The sequence below is a fragment of the Chiloscyllium plagiosum genome, chromosome 16, assembly GCF_004010195.1.
Source record: "Chiloscyllium plagiosum isolate BGI_BamShark_2017 chromosome 16, ASM401019v2, whole genome shotgun sequence".
NCBI lineage: Eukaryota > Metazoa > Chordata > Chondrichthyes > Orectolobiformes > Hemiscylliidae > Chiloscyllium > Chiloscyllium plagiosum.
Window position 1 is genome coordinate 25861736 of NC_057725.1, and position 25135 is coordinate 25886870.

The following is a 25135-nucleotide window of genomic DNA, read 5'->3' on the forward strand; positions in this document are numbered from 1 at the left end:
TCTCAGCTTAACTTCTCATTAGAAAGATGGCTCCTTTGGCAGTGTACGTTTTGTTCGCTGAACTGCCAGCTTAGGTACGATGCACAGATTTCGGAAGTGGAGCTTGAATTTTGAATTTGATGCAGTGCTAGGAATAGATTGTATTAATCATTGAAACGCTTTATTGCTCTTGTTGTTTATTCAACAGCAGAAGGGTGAACCCCAGGAAAGGAAATCACAAAGTTTTTCAAAGCAGCTATGAAGCCTATTCCTGAATTATGAAGAGGATAAATTTTACTGATGCCATGTTGCTCCAGCCCTCAAAATAAAAATTCTGTGGTAATTTTCTGAAATGTTTTTACAGGTGAAGCAGTGGGCATAATCATACCGAAGGGGAACATACACTGTTCCTTTTATCGTGTTGTTTTTCAGTAAGCCACCGTTGAGTCCTGTCTGACAGCTGATCTCTGCAGCATGTCCCTCCTGCTAGCTCCTGACTTGTCCTGAAAGGTGTACCTACTGCTTTTCCCTCAGACTTTCACTTTGAAATGTTCAGGTTGGTTAGTTGGTCAGTAAGCCACCAAGGTTGCCTCTATGTTTAGCATGCAAATATATCTAGTTTTGTCTTTGGTATTTTGTCTTGCCACATCTCAATTAGTGCTAGTTAAATGCCACTGAAGTGCAAGTAGTAAGTTAAAAAACAGAATTGCTTTTTTTTTAAAAGACTTCATGTTCCCCTAGTTCACAAAATCAAAAATCGCATTGAGTACGTTCGGAAGAATGTTTTCAGTTGGAGCAAAGCAACTTTTGAACTCATGCGAAAACCTCTAAAATGACAATTTCTGTCAAGCCATTTTGTTAGGTGTAATTTTGATTTCTTTGACGAGTTTTTTTTCTCAAGACCTGGCCTGTTGCTTAGGGGACAATTTGTGCAAGATATGATATTCTGTTTTTATTTTCATGGGGTCAGTTACGTTCATCAAAGAAAATTCTGTGTTTTTGGAGACATTTTGTACCAGTTATAGAATTTTATAGACACGTTTATGAAGTATAGGGTGCAGTGTCTTTGGGGACATCCTGTACAGTCTATAGTATGCTGTGTCTTTGGGACTATCTTTATGGTGAATGTGCAAACTTACAAGTTAGGAACAGAAGTATGCTATTTGGCCCCTCATGCCAATTCCATTATACAATAAGATCATGGTTGATCTAATTGAGTTTTGAAAATCAAATTTCCATCAATTGCTGATCACTTTTTATTTCCTTCCCTAACAAGAATCTTCCTCTTCCTTAAAAAAATTCAGTGGCCCCATTGTAACTGCCTTGTGAGGCAGAGTTTTGAAGTTGCACAATACTCACAAAGTTTTTTCTCCTCATGTTGATCCTAAAAAGGTGACTGCTAGTTGTTAAACAGTGCCCCCTAGTTCTAGATGAACCCACAAGAGAAAGTATCCTTTCCACATTCCACTTTATCAAGACTGTTCAGGATAAAAACCAATCAAGGATTAAGATCCCAACCTCGAAAAAGGCAGATTGTAGGGGTCTAAAAGTTGAACTGGATCAGGTTGATTGGAAATGTGTTTTGGTGGATAAAACAGTGGATGAAAAATGGGAGACTTTCAAAAAAAAAAATGGGAATAGGGTACAAACTAGGCACATACCCATACGAAGTAAATACGTGATTTCCAAAGCTAGGATGATTAAGAATATTGATGAGAAAGTAAGGAAGATAAAGTAGGCATATGATACATCTGGGAGAATATTATAATATTGTAAATCAGGAAGAGTATCTCAAATGCAGGGGAGAGGCTAAGGCTAGAATAAGGAAGGCTAAGAGGAAGCATGAGGAAAGGATTGTTGGCTGCATTAAAACAAACTAATCTAGTCAAAGATTAGTGAAAGGTAGAGCGGAGCCCATAAGAAACAACTAGGGTAAGCTGCTTACTGAAGCAAAGGGAATGGCAGAGGTACTAATGTATACTTTGCTTATGTCTTTTCTAAATTAGAAGATGGTGACAATGGTTGAAAATGTCGGGGTGCTGAGCAACTGAACAGTCTAGTGACAGATAAAGAAGAGACTGGCGGCACTTCAGGTTGAAAAGTCGCTAGGCCAGGATGGAAAACATTCTAGATTGCTGAGTGAGTTAGAGAGCAAATTGCAGAACAGTTGCCAGAAATTTTCCAGGTCTCTTTGAACACAGGATAGTACTAGGGAATTGGAGGATTGCAAATGTGATGCTGTTGTTTAAGAAAGGAGCAAAGTTTAACCCAGGAAATTACAGACCTATCAGCTTGACATCAATAGTGGAAAACTAATAGATGTCATTAGATATAGGATAAGATAATTATACAGTTGGAGAAAATAAGTTAATACTATTCAGTCAGCATAGCTTTGTCAAGGGCAGGTCGTGTTTGACAAATTTAATGAAGTTCTTTGACGAGGTGACATGGATAGTAGATGAGGATAGTGTTGTCCATGTTGTACATTTGGATTTTCAGAAAGCATTCGATATAACACCACATGGCAGGATGGTTAGTTTGGGATTTTGAGTCCTTGGCAGGATGGATAAGAAGTTGGCTAAAAGGTAGGAAACAGAAAAGGGATAGATGCGCAATTTTCAGACTGCAAATTAGTTGAAAGAGGTGTTCCCCAGGAATTAGTTTTGGCACCCTTGCTTTTCTGATTTATATAAACAATTTGGAGATGTCTGTTGATGGCAAAATCTCTAAATTTACAGATGATATTAAGCTAGAGAGAATAGTAAATTGTGAGGATGACACTGAGTGACTTCAGATAGACATTGACAAGTTAGCCAACTGGGCAGACATCTGGCAGATGAATTTCAATGCAGAGAAATGTGAGGTAATGCATTTTGTTAGAGAAAAAAAAGGACAGTCAAAACAGGCTCAATGGTACAACTTTGAGGAGAAAGAGGAGCAGAGTTTCAGGTGTATAATTTTTTGAAGGTTGCAGGCAAGTGATACAGTTGTTCAGAAGGCTTGTAGGATCCTTGGGTTTATAAATAGAGGCAGACTATAAAAAGAAGGTGGTGCTGCATGTATACATATCATTGGTCAGACCACAATTGGAGTATTGTGTTCAGTTCTGGGCATCTTTTTTAAGGAAGGATATTAAACCCTTGGAGAGTGTGTAAAGGAGATTTTCTAGAATGATAAAGGAATGAAGGATTTTAGATAAAAGGAGAAATTAGAGAAATTGGGCATATTTTACTTGGAGCTGAGAAGCTCAACTGGTGACCTTATTGAGGTGTACAAAATTATGAACAATTTTGACAGAGTGTGAAGAGGGAAGTAAAGAACTGTTTCCACTAGTTAGTATGCCAGTAACTAGGAATCATACTTTCAGGATTGTCAGCAAGAGGTGAGATGTGGAGAAACATCTTTACTCTGTTGTTAGCATTCGGAGTGCTATATCTAGAACAATGGTGGAAATGGATTCTATATGAGTTTTCAAAGAGAGCTAGATATATATTTGACAGTGATGAATTTAGAGAGGTACAGAGATAAGGCTAGAGAATGGGATTAACTGAGTATTTCTTGGTACATCGATGATGGGCTGAATGGCCTCCTTTTGTACTGTGAAGTTCTGTGATTATATACGTCAATCATATCACTCCTCTTCTAAACTCTGGTGGAAACAAGCCCAGTCTGTTCAACCTTTCATCATAAGATACTTGGTCAATCCAGGTATCAGTCCAAAAAGCTTCCTCTGAACTAAATCCAATGCATTTACATCCATCGAAAATCAAAACTGCAAGAGTATTTGAAATGTGAACTCACCAGTACTGTATAAATGTACAACTGAAGTATGTTAGAAGTCACACAACACCAGGTTGTAGTCCAATGGTTTATTTGAAATCACACACTCTCATAGTGCTGCTCCTTTGCCAGGTGTAATGTCACTCCAAAAGCTTGTGATTTCAAATACATCTGTTGGACTATAACCTGGTGGTATGTGGCTTCTAACTTTGTTCACTCCAGTCTAACACTTGCACCTCCACATCACAACTGAAGTATAACATCCTTACTTTTATGTTCAATTCCTCTCCTTTTAAAGGATAGCTTTCCATGAACTTTTTTGATTACTTGTTGCATCTGCATACTACTTTTATTGCGGCTCATGTATGGGATGCCTAAATTCATCTTCAGTTCTTTTGTTTAAATGTCCCTAATGTGGCTGAGTTAACTACATGCCCTACCTGTCAATGTAGTTAACTCAGCCACATTAGGGAGATATAAACAAAACTTGGATAAGCACATGGATGATGATGGGATAGTGTAGGGGACGAGCTGAGAATAGTTCACAGGTCGGTGCAACATTGAGGGGGAAGAGACTGTTCTGCGCTGTATTGTTCTATGTTCTATGTTCTAATTCAGAATTCTGCCATAATTCTCCATTTAAGTAATTTTCTGATTTTTCTTCCTGCCAAAGTGGAGAACTTCACATTTTCTTATGTGGTAGTCCAACTGCCAGATTCTTGTCAATTCAGTTAACCTATTTGTCAGCAACCTCTTTACGTCCTCTTCACAATATACTTTCCTACCTAACTTTGTGTCACCTCCAAATGTAATTACCGCGCCTTTATAGTTATAGTCAGATTCATACAGCATGGAAACTGACCCTTTGATCCAACTCGTCCACTCTGACCAAACATACCAACCTGACCTAGTCCCACTTGTGAGCATTTGACCTATATCCTTCTAAACCCTTCCTATTCATTCAGATTTTACTCATCCAGATTTTAGTCACTCATCTTAGTCATTGGTGTATATGTAAATAGCTGAGGCCCAAACATTGACCCTGCAGAATCCCAGTTATCAATCAGAAAAAAAGTCTCCGTTTAAACATACTTACTGTTTTCTGCCAGTCAGCCAATCTTTTATCCATGATACTAAGTTATCTCCTACATGCTGCTTATGAACCTTTTATGAGGCATCTTTACAAATGTTGTCTAGAAATTCAAGTATGCTACATCTACAGATGTCCCTTTATCCACAGCACGTGTTATTCCTTTGAAGGAATTACAATTAATTATTTCCTTTTATTCATTCTTGGGATGTGGATGTTGCTGGCTAGGCCAGCATTTACTGCCCTCCTGAATTGGACTTGAGAAGGTACTAGTGAGCTGCCTTTTTGAACTGCTACAGTCCATTTGCTGAAAGTAGACTCACAGTGCCAGTAGGCCAAACATGATTTCCCTTTCACAAAACACTTCCTGAATTATCGGGAGCTTTTCTAAGTGTCCAGCTATAACAGCCTTAAATGGTCATTTTTAATACATTGCCCAGGATCAAAGTCAAGCTAATTGACTTGTAGTCTCTTGTTTTCTGCCTCCCTTCTTAAATAGAGGAATTAAATTTACTACTTTACAATCTGGTGGAACCTTTTCAGAATCATGAATTTTGGAAAATTAACATCTTCTATGTTCTCCTTTAGGTCTTATTGTGAAAACCATCAGGACCTGGAGACTTATTAATCTACAGCTCTGTCAGTTTGTTTAATACCACTTTCCCAGTGATTTTAATTTCATTAAGTTCCTAGATCCCTTCCAGCTCCTGATTTACAGCTATTACTGGTATGTTTACTGTATCCTCTAAACAGAAGTAAATGTCTCTTAATTTTATGCACTATTATAGTCTGAAAAGGATGAATGTGCAGGATAATACAGATCATGTGCAGGCAGATGGAATTAGTTTAGAATAGTATTATGATTAGCGCAGACATTATGGTCAAGGACCTGTTGCTGTGCTATAGTGTTCTATGTTTTATCTCTATTATTTATTATTGACTCCCCATTTTCAGTCTTCCAAAACTCACTTGAATCCCTGTAGAAACTCTTGGAATTTTTTTTTTCATTTTTAGCTAGCTTCCTGTCTTAGTATAATTTATTTCTCTTGAAAAATCTTTCAGTCATTTTCTTCCATTCTTTCTATTCTGTCCAGTCATCTGACCAGCCACACATTTGTGTGCAACTGTATGCTTTTCCCTTAAGTCTGATACTTCCCTTAACTTCTTTAGTTAATCACAAATAGTGATGCCTTCCCCTCGAATTTTTCTTTATAGCAGGATTATATTTATTCTGAAATATTCCCTTAAGTGTCTGCTACTTTGTCTCTATTGATCTGTTCTCCCAACATTCCTGTTCACTTCAGCTCACTCTGCGTTCAAGCCAATAGTTACCCTTGTTTTAATTTTGAAAGCAATATTTCTTTTTATATACTTCGTCAGAAATTGTGGTTACTTTTTGAGGGCTTCTAAAGTATTTCCACTAGTGATTTATTTACCTTCCTATTCCTCATCTTTGTCCAAATTAATTCTACGTCCTGATTGCCTAAGTCGAAATGAACTGTACTCATTGCACTAATACTATCTTAGGTTAGGAGTACTACTGTTCCAGTTTTACTTAGCTTCCTATTCTTCGTGAATATTATATCCCCTTAAATATCCAATACCCGTTTCTTTGTAATTGTACAGCCATGCCTCCATAATCGTTATCAGATCATATTTATTTACTGCAATGTGCACATCGAATCATTTACTTTGTTTTGAGTATAACATACATTCAGATACAGAGTCTTTATTGTTGTTTGTTTGTTAGTTTTGGAACATCTAGTCTTGACTGTTAGCATATTCTTAAGTTTATTGTCTCTACCCTTTCCTGCCATTCTCAGACTATCATTTTCTATGTTCTTATTCTGTTCTCCTGCCTTAAATCTACCCCTTGATTTGCTGTATTTACTCAAACTTGACCCTTCACCCCCATTGTTTAGTTTAAAGGCCTCACTACTTCTCTAGTTACAGTTCATGGTTTGCTAGAATACTGGCCACAGCACAGTTCAGGTACTGACTGTCCTCACATTTTGACCTCCATTTTCCCCAATACTGATGTCAACATCCTATGAGTTGGAATCCACTTTCCCCACACCAGTTTTTGAACCATGTATACATTACACCAAATTTTTGCACTCCCCCTGCTTGAGAGGCAAGCTGAACCAAGATACCCCGGTGAGCCTGTAACTCCTTGCTAAAGATAATTCTTTTAAGCTCACAAGTGATCACTTTGAACTTGTTAGATATTTGTGAGGATTAAGGCTCCAGCATGACAGTGTTCTCCAACCTCTTAACTGTCTCACTAGTCATTACAGCTCCTTATCCTTCACTACAAATGGAATTGGACTGCTTTTTCCTAAGATGTATGCCTGCCTTCGGGAACAAAGTGAACAGGTATTTTTCCCCTTTTCTGATGTGTTGCATTGCAAGCTGAACAGACCTAAGTTAGAGTTCCTGTAGTTGTAGATATTTCAGACAGATGTATTTACCCAGGATCACTTTTGCCTCCAAAAGACCCGAGGTTCCCCAGCTAAAACACACATCATTTATCTCCCCATTAACTTAATTTAATAATCATGTAAAATTAATTTACCACAGTTTTACCAAATCTCTTAAATACGCAAACCATTTACAACTGAAAGTTATACACTCCTTAATTAAAGAGTTAACTGTTTTCAGTTTTAACATTCAGTGTTCAACTTTTTTAAAAATGAATTATCCATGTCCCCTCACTCAGGTGACCAAAGCAGGCTATAGTATTTATACAGTTCCTAATAGTAAACATTTACTGGCTAATCAGCTTGGCAGACCCCTATGATGTCATTCTTGATTTTCACTTTTTTTCAAGCTTAGTGTGCGCTGGCTCTCAGTAACTGAAGTGCTGCATTCAGAAAGGTTAGGAAGAGCAGAAATGCACCTATTTCCCTAATTTCACAGCGCTTCCACACTTGCCAAACTCTCAAACCTTCCATTCAGTGCTGACTTCACTTTACAGGCTACATATTTATTTTGATTTTGACTAGACGAGTCACTTCTGTTGTTCAATAATTAGTTTAAGCTAACACTTCAATTAACTAACTACCACTGCTCCTAGCAGAAAATTTCCTTGTTTAAGACTGAAAGAAATTTCAGACCATAAGATGTAAGAGGAGAAACAGGCTGGTTTTTCAATCCATCTTGTCTGCTCTGCCATTCAATGAGATCATGATTGATCTGATTATGCCCTGCTTTAGACTGTACAGAATGGCATTAGTACCTGTAAAAGTTGATAAAGTATTTTCATGGATAAACTGTTTTTTCTGCAGTAATAAAAAAATCGTCAACTTCACTTTCCTTTACTGATTAAAAATCTGCCAATCTTAGCCTTGAATATACTTATCGACGCAGTCTCAACAGCAATTTAACTTAAACAGCAAATTTATTTAGGGCTTATGCCCGAAACGTCGATTCTCCTGCTCCTTGGATGCTGCCTGGCCTGCTGTGTTTTTCTAGCACCACATTCCTCACTTTCTCCTAACAAATTTTATGACTATGGTAAAAGTAACTAACACTAGATTTTAAAGGGAGTTATTAAAACATTGCATAGAGTGCTGTGTCTTTGGGAACCTTTCTGTGCAATACAGAGGTTTTGATATGTTGATGACTAATCAATATACAATGACTATTTGGTCCCACATAGTGCATTTAATGCAATAAAACATCCAATGCATTTTACAGGAGTGTTGCTAAGTAAAATTTGACACTGAGCCACACAAATACATATTACTGGCCAAAGGTCTAGTCAAAGAAGTAAATTTTAAGGAATTATACAGCATATTTAAGGAATTATAGAGATGTGGAGAGGTTTAAGGAAGGAATTTAAGAGATTTTGGGCCTCAGCAGCTAAAGGCATGGCCATCACTATCAATTGAGTTATTGATATGAAATGCAAAGTGATTCAGTTTCATCAAACATCTCTGCTTGAAATGGTGAAGTTTTAATGGAGAGCGGAATGTGCTTGATATATTGATTCCAGCATGCTTTCTGTACATAGTGATTTTGTAGCTCACACAGAGTTGTGCAGCTGATGGGAAAGGTGATTGCGATCTGTAATATGTATCTGAACCTAATTCTTGTTGCAGGCTTCACTGATCTTCTAATTGTGCTGAAAGAATCTTCTGAAGGGCAGTATTCGTACTGGGTGTGAGAAACAAAAGAAGGTCATGATTTCCTTGAAAGTCCTTGACAAAACAGCACTGACATATTTGTTCTGGGTTGCTTGTATCTCATCATAATGCTGATTATACCAGACATCCTTGCATCTCCACGTTGCTAAGTCATTCGCTCAGGAATGGTTCCCTCTTCATTCTGCTGCTGGTTTTAAAGTGCTAACATTAAGATGACGTTTGGAGATGGAGGCAATCTGACTTCCAAGTACATGGCCAAGTGAATTTGAAGGCAGTTACATTTGCAATGCACTAACAGAAGGGAGTTTATCTTGGCTTTCTCTTTCTAAAGATGCAGGATGGAGAACTAATGTAACGTAGTATTATGTTCACAATAGAGCAGTATTGACCACTGTACTCAGAAATTAGAATTTTTGCAGTCCAAGCTTGTTATGAATCAGTTCAATGTTCAGTTAGACAGGGGCCTGTGGTTTTATCAATAGACTACTAATCCAGAAACCTAGGTAATCCTGCCTTGACAGATGGTGGAATTTGAGCTCACTTTTTAAAACATCTGGCATTAAGGGTCTAATGATAACCATGAAACCATTGCCAGAAAACCCATCTGGTTTACTAATGTTCTTTAGGGAAGGAAACTACCATCCTTATTTAATCTGGCATACGTGTGGCTCCAGACCCACAGCAATGTGATTGACTCTTAACTGCCTGTGGGCATTTTGGATGGGCACTGCCCAAATTTCAAGAATGAATTCTAAAAAAAGTATGCAGGTTTCCAGGGGCATTTTGTTTATGACTGCACTGTACTTTAATGAAAAACTGCAGATACTGGAAATCAGAAACAAAACTGAAATAACTGAAATTGCTGAAAAAGCTAAGCGGGTTTGGCAGCATCTGTGGAGAGAAATCAGAGTTAATGTTTCGAGTCCAGTGACCTTTCTTCAGAATTGATTTTCCATTTGAGAACTCTACAGCCTTCTAGACTCAATATCGAGCTCAACAATTTTCGGGCTTGAGCACTTCCATGTCCTGCCCCCAAACCCCACACGCCAGGCCTTGCCTTCACATGGTCTGGTCTTACACACAACCCATTGTTAGCCATAACCGTCCCCATTAACACAGCTATTCAACACCTGATTGTTATCCACTCCTTTGTCCAACTGTCCCTTTCTCTGTTTGGGCTCTATCTCAACATAATGTTTATTCCTTATCCCCTCCCCTCATCCTATCTTCTGCATAAAAACCAACGTTTTCCTAGCTGCCATCAGTTCTGAGGGAGGGTTACTGGAACCAAAATGTTAACACTGATTTCTGTCCACAGATGTTGCTAGACCTGGTGAACTTTTCCAGCTATTTCTGTTTTCATTTCTTGTTCTGTAATTATTCTGTTCTATTCCATTTTAGGCTTCATGGACAAGGTTGAGGAGATAACAAAAGTCTCGGGTGGACGGGGTGAGGAGGCAAAATTCCAATGACTAATTATAGTAACTGCATTTATGTCTGCTGAATTTTCTGCTAGCCAGATCATTGTTTCACAACCATAGGTGAGAGTTGCCGATGAGAATCCTGTGGAATCCTGTTCATAGCAGACTATGAAGGAATTGCCTGGGACATTGAAGATTCTGCTGGGCAATTCCCCTACCCTTGGAGCGCTCTTAAAGTATTCCTTTAAAATTGGAGAATTGAAGGATTTTGGTAGTTAATTAAATAGTTACTCAGGAAAGGTTAGACTATTAAGTACCTATCTAACTTCTGAGTAAATATTAAACTGACTCCTGACTCAGCTATAACTCCCCGAGACTGTGAATTGACACTGCCTTTCCCTCTGAGACCTGACATATCCCTCTATCCCTAACACCCGCCATCACTCTAAATCTCCCTTGCTCCAGAATCAACCCTGCTTCATTCCTGCAGCCCAGACCCACCATCCCCTGGTTCTGATCTGAACTACATATTTTCCTCGGTCCTCCACCCCTGGATCCAACGTACCCTTCCCCCATTGCTAAACCCAAACATCTTCTCTAGCTTCGGATTTCACATACCTCTTCCATAGCCACTGGACCTGATGCCCCGGCTCCAGGTCTGACATTACTAATTCCCCTGTTGCTGAATCTGATCCTCCACCATCCACAGACCTGATCTCCCTGACTACTGCCTAGACATAATGTCAACAGCAGCTGTCAAAGTGGCTGTCTATAATGCTGGACTTTAAATTTCAGAATGTGCCATCTAACTCCTGAGACCATAATATATTGGAGTACAATTAATCCATTCAGCCCATTGAGTCTGCTGTGCCATTCAATCATGGCTGATAGGGCGGCATGGTGGCATGGTGGATTGCACTGTTGCCTCAGAGTGCTAGGGACATGGGTTCGATTCCAGCTTTAGGCGATTGTCTGTGTGGAGTTTGCCTATTCCCCATGTGTCTGCTTGTGTTTCCTCTGGATGCTCCAGTTTCTTCCCACAGTCCAAAGATGTGCAGGTTAGGTGGAATGGCAGTGCTAAATTGCCCCTAGTGTCCAGGGATGTGCAGACTGGGTGGGTTAGCCATGGGGAATGCAGGGTTTTAGGGATGGGGGGTGTCGGTGTGGGATGCTCTTTGGAAGGTCGGTCTGGACTCGACAGATTGAATGGCCTGCTTTCACACTGTAGGGATTCAATGATCATATGTTTCTTAATCCCATTCTCCTGCCTCCTCCCCTTTATAACCTTTGATCCCCTTACTAATCAAGAACCTATCTATCACTACCTTAATTACACTCAATGACTTGGACTTGTAAAAGGGAATATGACTCTGTGCTCAAAATATGGCTCCATATTTCTAAAGAAGCCCTGATCAGAATCTCCTGTCAGAAATGTGGTGTAAAAACGAAAGTGTGGAAAATCTAGCCCATAGTGTCTTCAGCTTTGAAAAATGTCTCATGCTGTTTCATAGAGGCATGCTCAAACAAAAACAGATGGTTAGCTATTATTGTTGGCAAGCGAATACAGTTTAGATAAAGAATTTGGTTGTAAAGATGAATTTTTAAAATTAATTCTTGGGATGTGGGTGTTGCTGACTGGGTCACCATTTCTTGTCCAACCAGTATAGTCCTTGAGAAGTTGATGGTGAGCAGTCTTGGCCTACTATTGTCCATGTCATGTAGGTAGACCTTCTGTTAAGAGCAGAATTCCAGGATTTTGAACAGTGATCTTAATGACAGAGTTATTGCAAGTGAATTATTAGTTGAAAACATATACATATGTGACATGCAAATTTATTAATACTTCAAAAGTCTTGTCGGATAAATAAGAACTATGAGCTAGTTGATCTTATTTTAGCTAAAATCTAAATAGATTGCCACCAGCATTACAAGAATGCCAATTAAAGAGTTCCATGGCTCCAGGATTATTTATTCCAAGGTCAGTTTTGGTTCACATTTGTATAGTGGAGCATTGTGACACACGAAGGAGACCAGTATTCGAGTGCCTGTTCAAAGCCATTTGTCCAAAGCTTTGATGTCACGTGAACCCTTAGGTTTGGATTACTGTCTCACAATCACTCCCAGATATCTATTTCTTTCTATTAGGTTATCACAGATACAATAATAAGCGATTATTCAAAGCCCTATATGCTTAGAACATTGTAAAGGTTTTGTGCAGTGCTAAAGCTACAATTATTGAAAGATTAAATGCAATTTTGCTGTATGGTTGTAACTATTTATTTAAGATTGTAGGAGAGAGGTGTTAAATTTAGCCACCAGTCAGTGAGTACTGATGAGCAGTGTTAGGATTACAACTTTCCTTCAAGCTTAAATTGACACTGATATTAATCCCTTCCCCCATGCACATAAGCCTTTTTCTTCATTATTAATTTAACAATCCTTGGTTGTGTGATGCAGTCTCAGAGGATGGAGAACATATTAGCAGATGGTGGATGCGAACATTGGCCACAGTAGAAACTATTTCCTTACTGAGAGCATCCTGGTAGCTGTAGATGTATGTGTCCCTCTCAGGAAGTTAGGACTAAATAGTTACCAAATATATCTGGATTAAGAACAAATGCCTCAGTATGTTTGAAGAGAGTTCTGGAAAGGATCCCCATATTGGGATATATACCCTCTTCGTAGGTTGACAGCATTATTTTTGCTTCTGTTGGAGATAGTAGGTGAAATTCTTTCCATACTTTTGTTTTCATTATCTCTTCATCATCTCTTGTGTGTAGACTGCTTTAAAATGCAGTATTGGTTAAACTTGACCCTTTTATTAATATGAGTATGGGTTCAATTTTTGATTGTGGTTGTAACTGCTCTGTTGTCATGCAGTCATAGAGTCATAGAGCATGGAAATAGACCCATGCCAACAAAGTTTCCCAAGCTAAACTAGCCCCATTTGCCTGTATTTGGTCCATTTGCTTTAAACTTTTCCTTTTCATGTACTTGTCCAAATGTGTTTTGAATGTTGTAACTGTACATGCATATACCACTTCCTCTGGCAGCTCATTTCATATACAAACCACCCTCTGTGTGAAAACGTTGCCCGTCAGGTCGCTTTGAAATCTTTCTACACTCCTTAAAACTTTGTACCATTATTGCAGAAACATAGCTTAAAACATTTCATTGCTCCATGGAGGTAGCTGTCTTCCTGCTTATCATTCCGAATCTCCATCTTCAGGAAATGAAGCATGGTGGGAGAAGGCTTGTATGAATTAAAAATACCAGCACAAACCTATCTTGTTGAATGGCCTACTTCTATACTAAATATTTTTTGAAATTGGGTTAGGTGCCAACTCCATATCTATGTTACAGAAGATTAACGTCAGCTTGAAGCAGAACCTAACTGTTTTTCTCTTTATTCATTCATGAGGTGAGGGCGTTGCTGGCAAGGCAGCATTTATTGCCCATTCTTAATTGCCAGGAGGAAGTTAAGAGTCAATCACATTGCTGTGGGTCTGGAATCACATGGATGCCAGACTAAGTAAGGATGGCAGTTTCCTTTCCTAAAGGACATGAGTGAACCAGATGGGCTTTTCTGACAATCGACAATAAATTCATGGTCATCATTAGATTCTTAATTCCAGATATTTATTGAATTCAAACTCTATTGTCTGCCATGGTGGGATTCAAACCCGGGTCCCCAGAATGTTACCTGGTTCTCTCGATTAACAGAGTCTAGATTAGAGTGGTGCTGGAAAAGTACAGCAGGTCAGGCAGGGTGCCTCTAATCCTGATGAAGGGTTTTTGCCTGAAACGTTGATTTTCCTGCTCCTCGGATGCTGCCTGATCTCCAGTACTTTTCCAGCACCACTCTAATCTAGATTCTGGTTTCCAGCATCTACAGTCCCTGTTTTCACCTCTCTCGATTAACAGTTTAGTGATAATATCACTAGGCCATCGCCTCCCCTTTCGTGGCACAACCAAGCTGGAAGTGTAAATGTGCTATTTAGTTCATTTTGCTTCTGAGCTCCTAACTCCTCCCCTGACACAGTGTCAAAGTTGCTTGCATTTACTTCTCTTTCACCATAGAGAATATTGTCAGGTTTGAAGGATTTGAGCAAAAGGGAGAGGCTGTATAGGCTGGGGCTGCTTTCCCTAGAGCGTCAGAGGCTGAGGGGTGACCTCATAGAGGTTTATAAAATCATGAGGGGCATGGAAAGGGTGACTAGACAAGATCTGGGGTGGGGAAATCCCAAATTAGAGGGCATATGTTTAGGGTGAGAGGGGAAAAATGTAAAAGGGACATAAAGGGCAACTTATTCACGCAGAAGGTGGTGCATGTATTGTATGGAATGATCTACCGGGGAAGTGGTGGAGGCTGGTACAATTATAACATTTAAAAGGCATGCGGATGGGTATATGATTAGGAAGGGTTTAGAGAGATACCGGCCAAGTGCTGGCAAATGGGACCAGATTACATTAGGATATCTGTTGGACCATTGGACGAGTTGGACCGAAGAATCTGTTTTCATGCTGTACATCTCCATGACTCTTTGACTCTATGAGCTGTCACAATTCATGCACTTGCCAAATTGATGCACAGTAGGGCACAGTTAACCTGGATGATTATGTAAAAATATTGTAAGCTTGTTATGTGAGTATAATTTTAGTTTTAGTTAAGCATTGTGGTTGATGCAGACTTTCCTGTTCCTATATCTCATGGTATACCAATCAGATAAACAGTACGCACAGGTAAATAATAGCAGAATAGCAACTGGATGAATCATGTCTGACCAACCGAAGAGTTCTGTAAAACTCGGCAAAAGCAGTTTGAATTTACGTTCCCTAGAAATTCTGCTTGACAGATTGGAATGTATTTCTGATGCTGTTTTGACAAATTTCCTCCAAAAAAACATGGCATACAGAACAGCGACAGGCATCTGTTGGGTAATTCAGGCCTTTGGACTATTAAGTTGTACATAATTGTGGCTTCTGACTCCCCATAAGCCTGACACGTGCCTCTTACAGGTTGTAGCTTGTCTTGTTTAGAGGTAGTGAAAAGCCAAGTATAATTATAAAGTAGAACTTCCTACATTGGCTCATTTCTCCAAGTCTTTTATTGAATTATGCTTGTTTGTCCTGATGTGTGGGAGATTTTTTCTCCCACTTCTGTTAGCACAGGTGATTCTGACTTCTGAATGGCTGTACATCTGACAGTGCTGGAAGGTTGCAGATATTCAAGCCCTGGAGAATTGGGCCGTGGAGTGACGAACACATGTGGGCACACAGCTGATACTTACAACTTGGCAAGATGCCATGCCTTTTCACTTCACCAGAACTGTGCAACAATCAACCCTGATTATTTGCTGAGCAGGAGTTTATGTTCCTGAATCCACAGTTAACTTTTCACACAGCTGAGACATGAAGTTGAAGAAATAAATCCAAAAATAGACCACCACACCACAATTGTGAGACAGAAGGATCTCGTTAGCAGGGTAGGAAAGAGCTACATAAGTTCAGGCTGAGCTTTGAATATAGCAAGAAGATGGCAAGGGTGTGAAGTATTGGAAATGGAGGGGGAAGGGAAACTGGTGTTACTTTACAAGCTGGCGCCATATTGATCTTTCCACATTCTGCTGGTGAATAAAATAGACGCGACTTGTTCTTGGTTACCTGTCCTAATCAGTTTCTCTATATTATAAATATATAATATTACTATAAATAAGCAAAGATCTTGGTGTTTTAATTTGGCACTTGTTTATCATGAGGCCTCAGCACTAAGGCCCTTTCCCAAATCTCCAGATCTGTAGAATTTCAACATATTGAACTGGCAAGTTAGCACAAGTGGAAAAGAAAGACAGGAAACAGTTGCATTTATACCATGCCTTACACAAATAAGTATGTAACTAAATACTTTATGGCCACTGAAATATTGTTAAATTGTAATTGCTGCCTTTGATTCGGAAACAGGGTTCAATTTTTTATATAGTGATGTTGGTTGAGGAATAACTATTGGTCAGACATTGAAAAGATGTCCCCTCCTCTGTTTTGACATAATGCCTTAACAGTTTTAGTTGGCACTCGAGAAGGCAGGATGGGCTTCTTGTCAATGTTTTACCTGAAAGGTGGCATCTCTGATGGTGCAACAATCCTTTAGTACTGCACTGGGGCACTGAAAGTGATTTAGTACTCATTTCTCTGGAGTGAGTCTTAGATTCACAGCCTTCTGATTCAGAGGCAAAAGTGTACAATTTAACTGAGCCAAGACTGAGGTCTTAGAGCTGAACTGCCTGCATTTTATGATCTGGAAAAATGGATCTTGGCCCGTGGGCTGTTGCTTAATGCTTTGAAGTGTTGAAGTCACCAACAGTGAATCATAACTGTAGGAAAGATTAATGTAAAGTTTACTGTGCTGTTCAAAATCATAATTATAGAACAAGTTTAAGAGTTAGAATTTTGGCTGAGAGAAGTTAAAGAGAAAAGGAAAATAATGTTCTATTGAAGTCAGCAACCTAGAGCTGTTTTGACTTGAAGTAATTTTAGAGAAAAACCAACTTCACATTCTTCATGATTGCACCAAACACTTGAAGAACCACAAGATTGTTTGTTCTAAAAATTAGTGATCTTATTTTGGAGACACATATAATTTGATGGCAGTTTTTAAGTTTGGAATATCTAGCTAAATAAAGAATGTGGACTATTTCTTACTCTGATGACATCAAGAATGGGATTGTAAAGTTTTGGGCTGGAGGAAAGGAGGGGGTGAAGAATGTTCTTTGCGAACAGCTAATTTTGGTACTGTGTGCGTTGTGTGTGCTGTAATGATGAGGGTATCCATGTAACAATGCCTCAGATATGTGAGTACAGTTTGGTGATAACTGGGATCATCATAAACTTCATAGCTGGGCAAATGGCCTTTTTCTATGCAATAACTTTTCTATAAGATTTATAGTCTAAATACTACCCTTACTTGAAAAGATTATACATCAATCCAAGTACCTTTTGACTGGAGATTCATGACAGAAAAGACTAACGCCTTAGCTTAGATAAAAAAGATGGGGCTGAACTCGGACATATTATTATTATTATTATTATTCAGATTATTTAATGAGCTTTTTTTCCTTGCCCTTCCTACCCTGATGTATATTCCATTTTGGATGTCTTGAATCCAACTCCTGTGGTTGCTAATCTGAATGAGAACGTCTAATAATTCAGTATTATTAAGTAGTAGTTCTCAGTTGAGGTAACGGCGCCAACCATTTAAGATTCAGTTTCATGCTTCTCTATTTTCAGACCAGCTCTAAATCCTGCCAGATAAGGATCCCCATCATTCAGCGTTGTTTATTTATGAACCTATGTGCATTTGTGCAATCATAGTTTCACTAACCCCACTGCCACTAAAATTGACTTATGGATATCATGGAAAACATGTAATGCATCTTTCATTTCCTCCACTCCCAGTAAAACCCTTATAGCTAAATACAGACCTTAGACGGACTGTCTAGAAAGCACTCATTGGAGCTGAATTGCTTGATGGGAAGCAAGGGATGATGATGGCCAGTGAGCCAGAGTTTAAAGGTAGCATTGATTGAAATTTTGAACTTCAAAAATTCCTGATTATGGTCTCAGGACATCCTTGAGTCATTAGTTACTGAAGGATTACTGCAATATAGTCACTATTATAAATGTGGCTACATTGTTTTGAAGAACTTACTCAAGTATTGTTTTGTGTGTGCATGTTGGGGAAGAAATAGAGATTTTTAGGTTTTCCTACCTTGGCTCTATCACTCCCTTTTATGTTTGAATGACAGCTGTGCGATTGCTTTTAGATTTATTCAGTCATTATGTTATTTTAACCAGATCTTCCCAGCAATTGTCCTGAGCAGATGAGGCAGGTTTGTTTAAGGGCTACTGCTAACTTAAAAATTACTCATATTGGACACCTTCATGGCCAAAATGAAAGAAAAACTTGCATTTTGTATAGAATCTTCTACACCCTCAGCATTTTCCAGGATGCTTTACAGCTGATGAACTCCTTTGATTTGCAGGTAGATTTTGTAGCCAATTTGTGCACTATCAAGCCATACCACCAGCATTGAGATGGTTGCCCAGAAACTCTACTTTTGCCAATGTTGCCTAAGACTAAGCATTGTGCAGCATGCTTCTGAATGGTCTCTGCATGTATCCTTGATATTTTAGTTTTATTTGTGAGGGTAGACATTTGAAGAACTCCATTTCTCCCTCCTCCCAACCCCAAATCATTGCTTACCATTGTGCTGGAGTGTCAGCCTGTTAAAATCCTTTTTTTGTGTTGTTCTGGAAAAGGAAACAATGGAAGAGATTTATTGTAAAGCACCATTCCTTACCACTGGATGTCTCAAAATACTTTTGAGCCAAAAAAGTACTTTTGAAGTGCAATCACTGAACATTGATTGTGTCATTGCCTGGAGGTCCAGACTCTCTATGAGGTATAGTGGTACTGTGGTAACACCCTGCCCACCTCAGGATTTGATTGCCAAGGAAAGTGTATTCATAATACACCAAGTAGGTGGATTGTCAGTGTGAAAATCTTTTCACTACAGTCGGCTCTGATGGAACGCACGTTTCTTCAACGCGAATTGGCTGTAACACGATTGAAGAGTTTAGACCATGATTTGCAGAAAGTGAACTTTCCTTACATGTATTGGCTATAATGCAGTTCTGGTCCCATGGCTTAAAATGGTGCTGCAATTACGCGATTTTCTTATAACGCGGGATCACACGCGAGCAGAACTATCATGTTATATCAGAACAGACTGGACATGTCAATGCTGGTGGTAAGAGCACGTGAGATTCTCAGTCAGTCATATGATGGAAAGAATGTTGTAACCTCTCCCCTAATTAATCTATAATTACAATATGCATAAAAGTGTGTGTTGCCACAGCAAGGTAGATGACTTTGGTGAATTGTAACATACCATCAATTGCCTCTCCAGACCAGTTGCAAGAACAGTACATGCTCAATGTCTGGGCTGGATCTTGAGCCTACAACCTTCTCAATTCAGGGAAGAGTGTTACATCTGAGTCAAGGCTCACAGTCCTGGAACTAACACATCCTGAAAACAACGTGAAAGGCAGATTTTGTGCCACTGTTGTAATAACTTTTTAGTTTGCAGTCAGTTTGGAATTTGAGTTTGTAACATTGAGCTTGCAATCCTTGAATTGGGGAGCTTTGGGGCTGGAATGTGTTATGTTATTTGCAGAGATCCTGCAGGCTGTCAGAAAGAAATCCCTCACTTATGTAGACACAGTATCTCGCATGCAATATTTCCCTGTCTCTGCTTACAGCTCTTCCTGTAAAATATCACTGTGAAAATTGATGCTGTCATTGTTTAGTTTCCTAGAATATTGAGCATGAGCTTATCTAGAAGTCCAACTTCTTCTTGCCTCTCTTCATTATATAGAACATTACAGCTAATGAAAATTAATTGAAAGTTAAACGTAACTATTGGCTAGATTAATTAGATTTGCACAAAAAAACCCAGAAGCTAGTGCAGTGCAGGTGAGGTGGGGCTCACTATCTTGCGTCAAAGTGAGGGCATTACTTTCCGTTACTGTATTTTCATACTTAAATTATTGTATGGGGCTTTACAGCAATGACCTTTATCACAAGAGTAACAAATAGCAGTTAATGCGTATCTATCTCTCTATTTCTGTCTGTCTATCTCTTTAAAAATGTAGTCATCCGTAACCTTCCAGGAAACCTCTCCGAAGTCAGTATCAGACAGACAGTCACCATCCAAATCCTGACAGCTTCAGAATGCATGCCAATATTGTTATAATCTGCTAGGTACTATTGTCTCAAAACAAATTACACAATAAAATTCTAAATTATACCTATTCTACAAGATGTGCTAATAACTATCTATTTAACTACGACAATGAGTCACAGACCGTTGACTATCTGTAATTCAAGCCTTTGCATAGATGGTAATTGCCTCTCCTCACCCAGGAGGCTTGGTCACATGACTCCCATAATATTAGTCCTCATTGCCTTTTTAATTATACAGTTTGAAATTGGGGATAGTAAGGAATTTACGAACAAAATCAATGCACCTTAACTCTGGTCGACAAAGGAAAAGCCTCTGGCGTGTAAAAAGAGGCAGCAACCTGTATTTGTGAATTCTGCAAGGAAAAGTCTCCTTTCGTCAAAGTAGTGAAGCAGAAGTCATGTTACAGCAAAACATCCTCACAAGACTTTTAGGAGTTTTTTTTAAAATAGAAGAAACTGCTTACAACTCCTCAGCTGCTGTCTAGCCAAGCATCTGATCTCCATAAAGGAATTCCTGGCTGCTAACTTTAACTTTGGACATGTCAACTCCATTTTAAAAGTAAGGACATTGATAAACTGATACTTTGTGGTTATATTGTATTTAAGTTGTCAGTAATTAAATATGTTCTGATTCTATATTTTCTGGTCTTTTTATAATTTTACTTGTATTGTGAGACTTCCCCTGCGTTGAAGAGTGTGTTAAAGAAGCCCTATATCTGGAGCTTATTTCTAACTTTAGAACAATGTTGCTGTGGTCCTTGCAAAGTCAAACCAGCAAACAGTGTGTATGGAAAAATACAAACCCGTTGTTTAAATAAGGAGAAAAATTAAATAACAATTTGCTATTAGACAGATGATAAAAAGAACAAGAGAGATTGATTTCAGGACTTGCAATCTCTCTGTAATAACCTGGAGGGTCTATTTTAATGATGTCCTGATCAGCTCCCAGTTTTTTTTTAACCTTTTATAATCTTGAGTTCTTCCAATCTTCCGCTGCCTGTACACGGTAAGTCTTGCTTATCTATTCCCATTGTGCTCATGGAATGTAATTTTCTTCCACGTTGCCAATGCCTTTAATTTTAAATTCCTATTTTTGTTTCAAGTTTCTTTACATTCATGCTTATCTCCAACATTGTCCAGCCATTCAACTCTTCAAGATCCCTCCATTCCATCAGTGTTCATCTTTGGTGCATCCCTGATTTTCATAATTCCACTATGTCTTCAGCTGCCCAAACCCTGGTATTCTCTCCCTGTCTTATCTCCTTTAAGACTCTCTTAAAAACCTTGTTCTTTTCCTTAGTTTTGATCACCTGCCCTAATTGCTCCTAATTCTTTACTGCAAGGACTGTCAAAGCTGGGTTGTCAAATATATTCAAGGCTGAGGATAATAGGGAATTGACAAAAGTGGATTCGAGGATTACGAGATCAGCTATGATCACATTGAATGGCAGAACAGATTCAGTGGGCTAAATGGCCTTCTTCTGATGCTGTGTCTTATGATCTTATGATTATGGTCTCTGTTGCTCGGTCTCAAACTTTGCTCAGCAACACTTTTATGAAGCACGTTGGGACATTTTAGTACTTTAAGAGTGCTGTATGAATGCAATTTGTTGTAACAATTAGTGTAATACATGTTGCATTATTAAACCATTTCTTCTCCTTATTCCTGTCATCCTTGTCATGGCAAATGGTTTGTAATATTAATTTGGATGAGCACATTAACTATTAATATCTGACTCTGCTATTAATATCTAATTCTGCTTTGATCTTCCTTAATACATTTTCGCCTCTGTTCTTCATAAATGAAGTTCCTCGTCCTGTCTTCATCTACATTATTTGTTAACCTTGTTGGGATGTGATTTCAGAAATTGTGGCACCTCTTCTTTCTTTGTGCTTTGTGCAGCTAGACCTATTCTGTCGGGTTTGAAGTATCACACTAGTGTACCAAGAGCTGTTGAGTATAGCCTCAAAATGTAACGTAATGCATCTATACCTTTAACTCCAGTAATGTAGTCTGAACTACATTGGGTTTTATTCGGTCATCAGTGTAATATGCATAATACTTTAAGTGTTGAATCAAACTCATTAGTATTAATCACATTCCCATCGAAGTATGTGCGTTTGCTTGACTTAATTTCAATTCAAGATGCAAACAGTATTTTTGAATCTGAGAGTTAAATACACTTTTTCAGAATCCAATGGTGTAACCAATTTAGGACACCACACTTCAGGAATAGTACCAAGGCATTTGAAAGGATGCAGGAAAATATTAGAAGAATGGTTGAGAGGATTAGGAACTTCAGTTACAAGGATCAATTTGACAAGTGATGGTTGTTTTCTTAGAGAAGAGTGAGAGGAGATTTGATAGAGGTGCTCTGGATAGAGGAAGTAGATTGAAACTTTCCCATGGTGGAGGGATCAAAAACCAGAGGATGCCAAATTGAAGACATGGATAAAATAATTATAGACAAGGTGAGGGAAAAATACTTTTATGCAGTGAGTGTTCAGGATTGGAGACCTGTGCCTGAGAATGTGGTGGAAGCAGTCTTGGTTTTCAAAAAGAAATTATATAATTATCTGAAAAAATTGCGGAATGAAGGGAGAATAGGGTGAGCGGAGTTCTTCTCACGAAGCTGGCTTGGATATGTTGGGCTGAATGGCCTCCTCATATACTATAAACATTCTATTATTTTGACAAACAACATTTAATCCTAAGTTCAAAACAAATAATTCTAATAATCGATAGTGTGATTGGGAATTGCTTGAGTTACATAACTAATCAACTAATTTGGCTGAAAACATGCAACAGAAATTTGAACTACACAACCAGTATGCACTTCAGTGGCAGTTTGTAAATAAATATCAAGTTATGTGCAATATTTTTAGAAGTTGTCAACTTAACATTTGCAAGGATAGCTATTGTAATGTCATATTTGTTTGTTTATTAAACCCATGGAAGGAATAAAATGGAGAGGTGGTATAAATGAAATGATAATACTTTTAGATTAGATTACTTATAGTGTGTGTGGAAACAGGCCCTTCGGCCCAACAAGTCCACACCGACCGGCCGAAGCGCAACCATACCCCTAACCTAACACTACGGGCAATTTAGCATGGCCAATTCACCTGACCCGCACATCTTTGGACCGTGGGAGGAAACCGGAGCACCCGGAGGAAGCCCACGCAGACACGGGGAGAATGTGCAAACTCCACACAGTGAGTCGCCTGAGGCGGGAACTGAACCCGGGTCTCTGGTGCTGTGAGGCAGCAGTGCTAACCACTGTGCCACCGTGCCGCCCACAAAGTGTTGGGAAGTGCATAAGCAGAGGGACTTGGGGGTTCCTTTTCTCATAATTTTTGAAAGTAGTAGTGCAAGTTGGAAAGGTAGTAAGGAAAGCATGTAAATAGCTTTGCAAATAAGGGCAATGAATAGAAAAATAAGGAAGTTAAGCTAATCTTTATAAATCAGTAAGTAGGCCTCAGCTGGAATGTTGTGTCCAATTCTGGCCAACATACATTGAGAGGCCTTGGAGAAGATTTGTCAGGATGATAATAGATCTGAGGGATTTCAGTAATAGGGAAAGATTAGAGCATCTAGGTTGTAGAGAATAGTAAGGTGAGGACTGAATAGAGGAACTGTATTCAGAATTCTGAGTGATTTCAAGGAAGCAAGTAGAGGGTAAGTGTTGCTCTGGGAAATGGGCCAATAACCAGAACTGATGGATTGAAATAATTAGCTGCAGAATGAGAAAGGAAAAGCATTTTTTTGTCATGGAGGTTTGGTCAGATCGGGACAAGCAGATTCCATAGGAAGCGACAAGAGGAGATGGCAGCATTATGGCCAGGTACTTGGATAATGATACCCAGAATGGGACAGGAAAATATCGAGTATACAAACATAGAAGAATAATGATAAAATGTATCAAAAAAGGAAATAATGGTAAAAAGGCAAAATTAATGGTTCTCTATTTGAATAGACATGGTATTCAGAATAAAATAAACAAATTAATGGCACAAACACACATTTTTGGATCTGATATAGCCAATACAGAGACATGGTTGCAAGGAATTAAAAGCTGAGAAAGAAATAATTAAAAGTATGTGACTTTTCAAAATGTCAAGCCAGAAGGAAAGATGGGGAGGTAGCATTGTTGATACAGGATGGAGTTGTACATTAGCAAGAAATGCTCTTGGATCAGAAGATATAGAACCTTTGTGGGTAGAGGTAAGAGGTAAAAGGGGAAAGAAGACACTTGTAGGAGTAGTCTATAGGCCTTCTACTGTGAGACAGAGAACAAATCAGGGGATAATGTAACAAAGTCAGACATTAATCATGGATGACTTCGATTTTTATGTTGTTTGGGATAGTCAGATTGAGAGATGAAGTCATGAGGAAGAATTCGTAGAGTGAACCCAAGGATTTTGGACCTGGTGATGTGTAATGAGACAGGTTTAATGATATCAGAATGAAAGATTCCCTGGGAGACCATGACCGTAATATAGTAGAATTTAGCATCTAGTTTGAGAGGGAGGAACTTTGATTGGAAATAAAAAAAAGCAAAGAACTGCCGGTGCCGGAAATCAGAAACAAAAACAGAAATTACTGAGAAAACTCAGCAGGCTTGGCAGTATCTGTGGAGAGAAAGCAAAATTGACATTTCAGGTTCAAACACCAGATCAGAAATGTTAACCTTGATTAGAAATAACTGTGCTAAGCTTAAATAAGGTTAGCGAGTTTTGAGAAGATTTGTAGCTCAGGTTGAAGTTCTGGATGTGGGTTTGCTCGCTGAAGTTGATTATAAAGAACTGAGGGCAGAGCTGGTGGGAATGGACTGGGAAAGGAGTTTGGCAGCAAGACCTTTGAGATGCAATATTAGTTGTTTAAGAAAACAGTTCATGGCTCACAGCAATATGT

The 25135-nt window shown here is 38.8% G+C and overlaps 1 protein-coding gene across 8 annotated transcripts in view; it reads left to right on the forward strand.

Annotated features, from left to right (window-relative positions):
• The window catches only part of LOC122557708 (homeodomain-interacting protein kinase 3-like), a 260774-nt gene that overhangs the window by 36496 nt on the left and 199143 nt on the right, over positions 1 to 25135 (forward strand). The window contains exon 1 of one of the 8 annotated variants that reach the window (XM_043705601.1): positions 7205 to 7225. The exons of the other annotated variants lie outside the window; for them this stretch is intronic. The gene's annotated coding sequence lies outside the window, so the exon portion shown is untranslated. Of the gene's footprint in view, positions 1 to 7204; positions 7226 to 25135 lie in introns of those variants that run through there. 8 annotated transcript variants of the gene reach the window in all.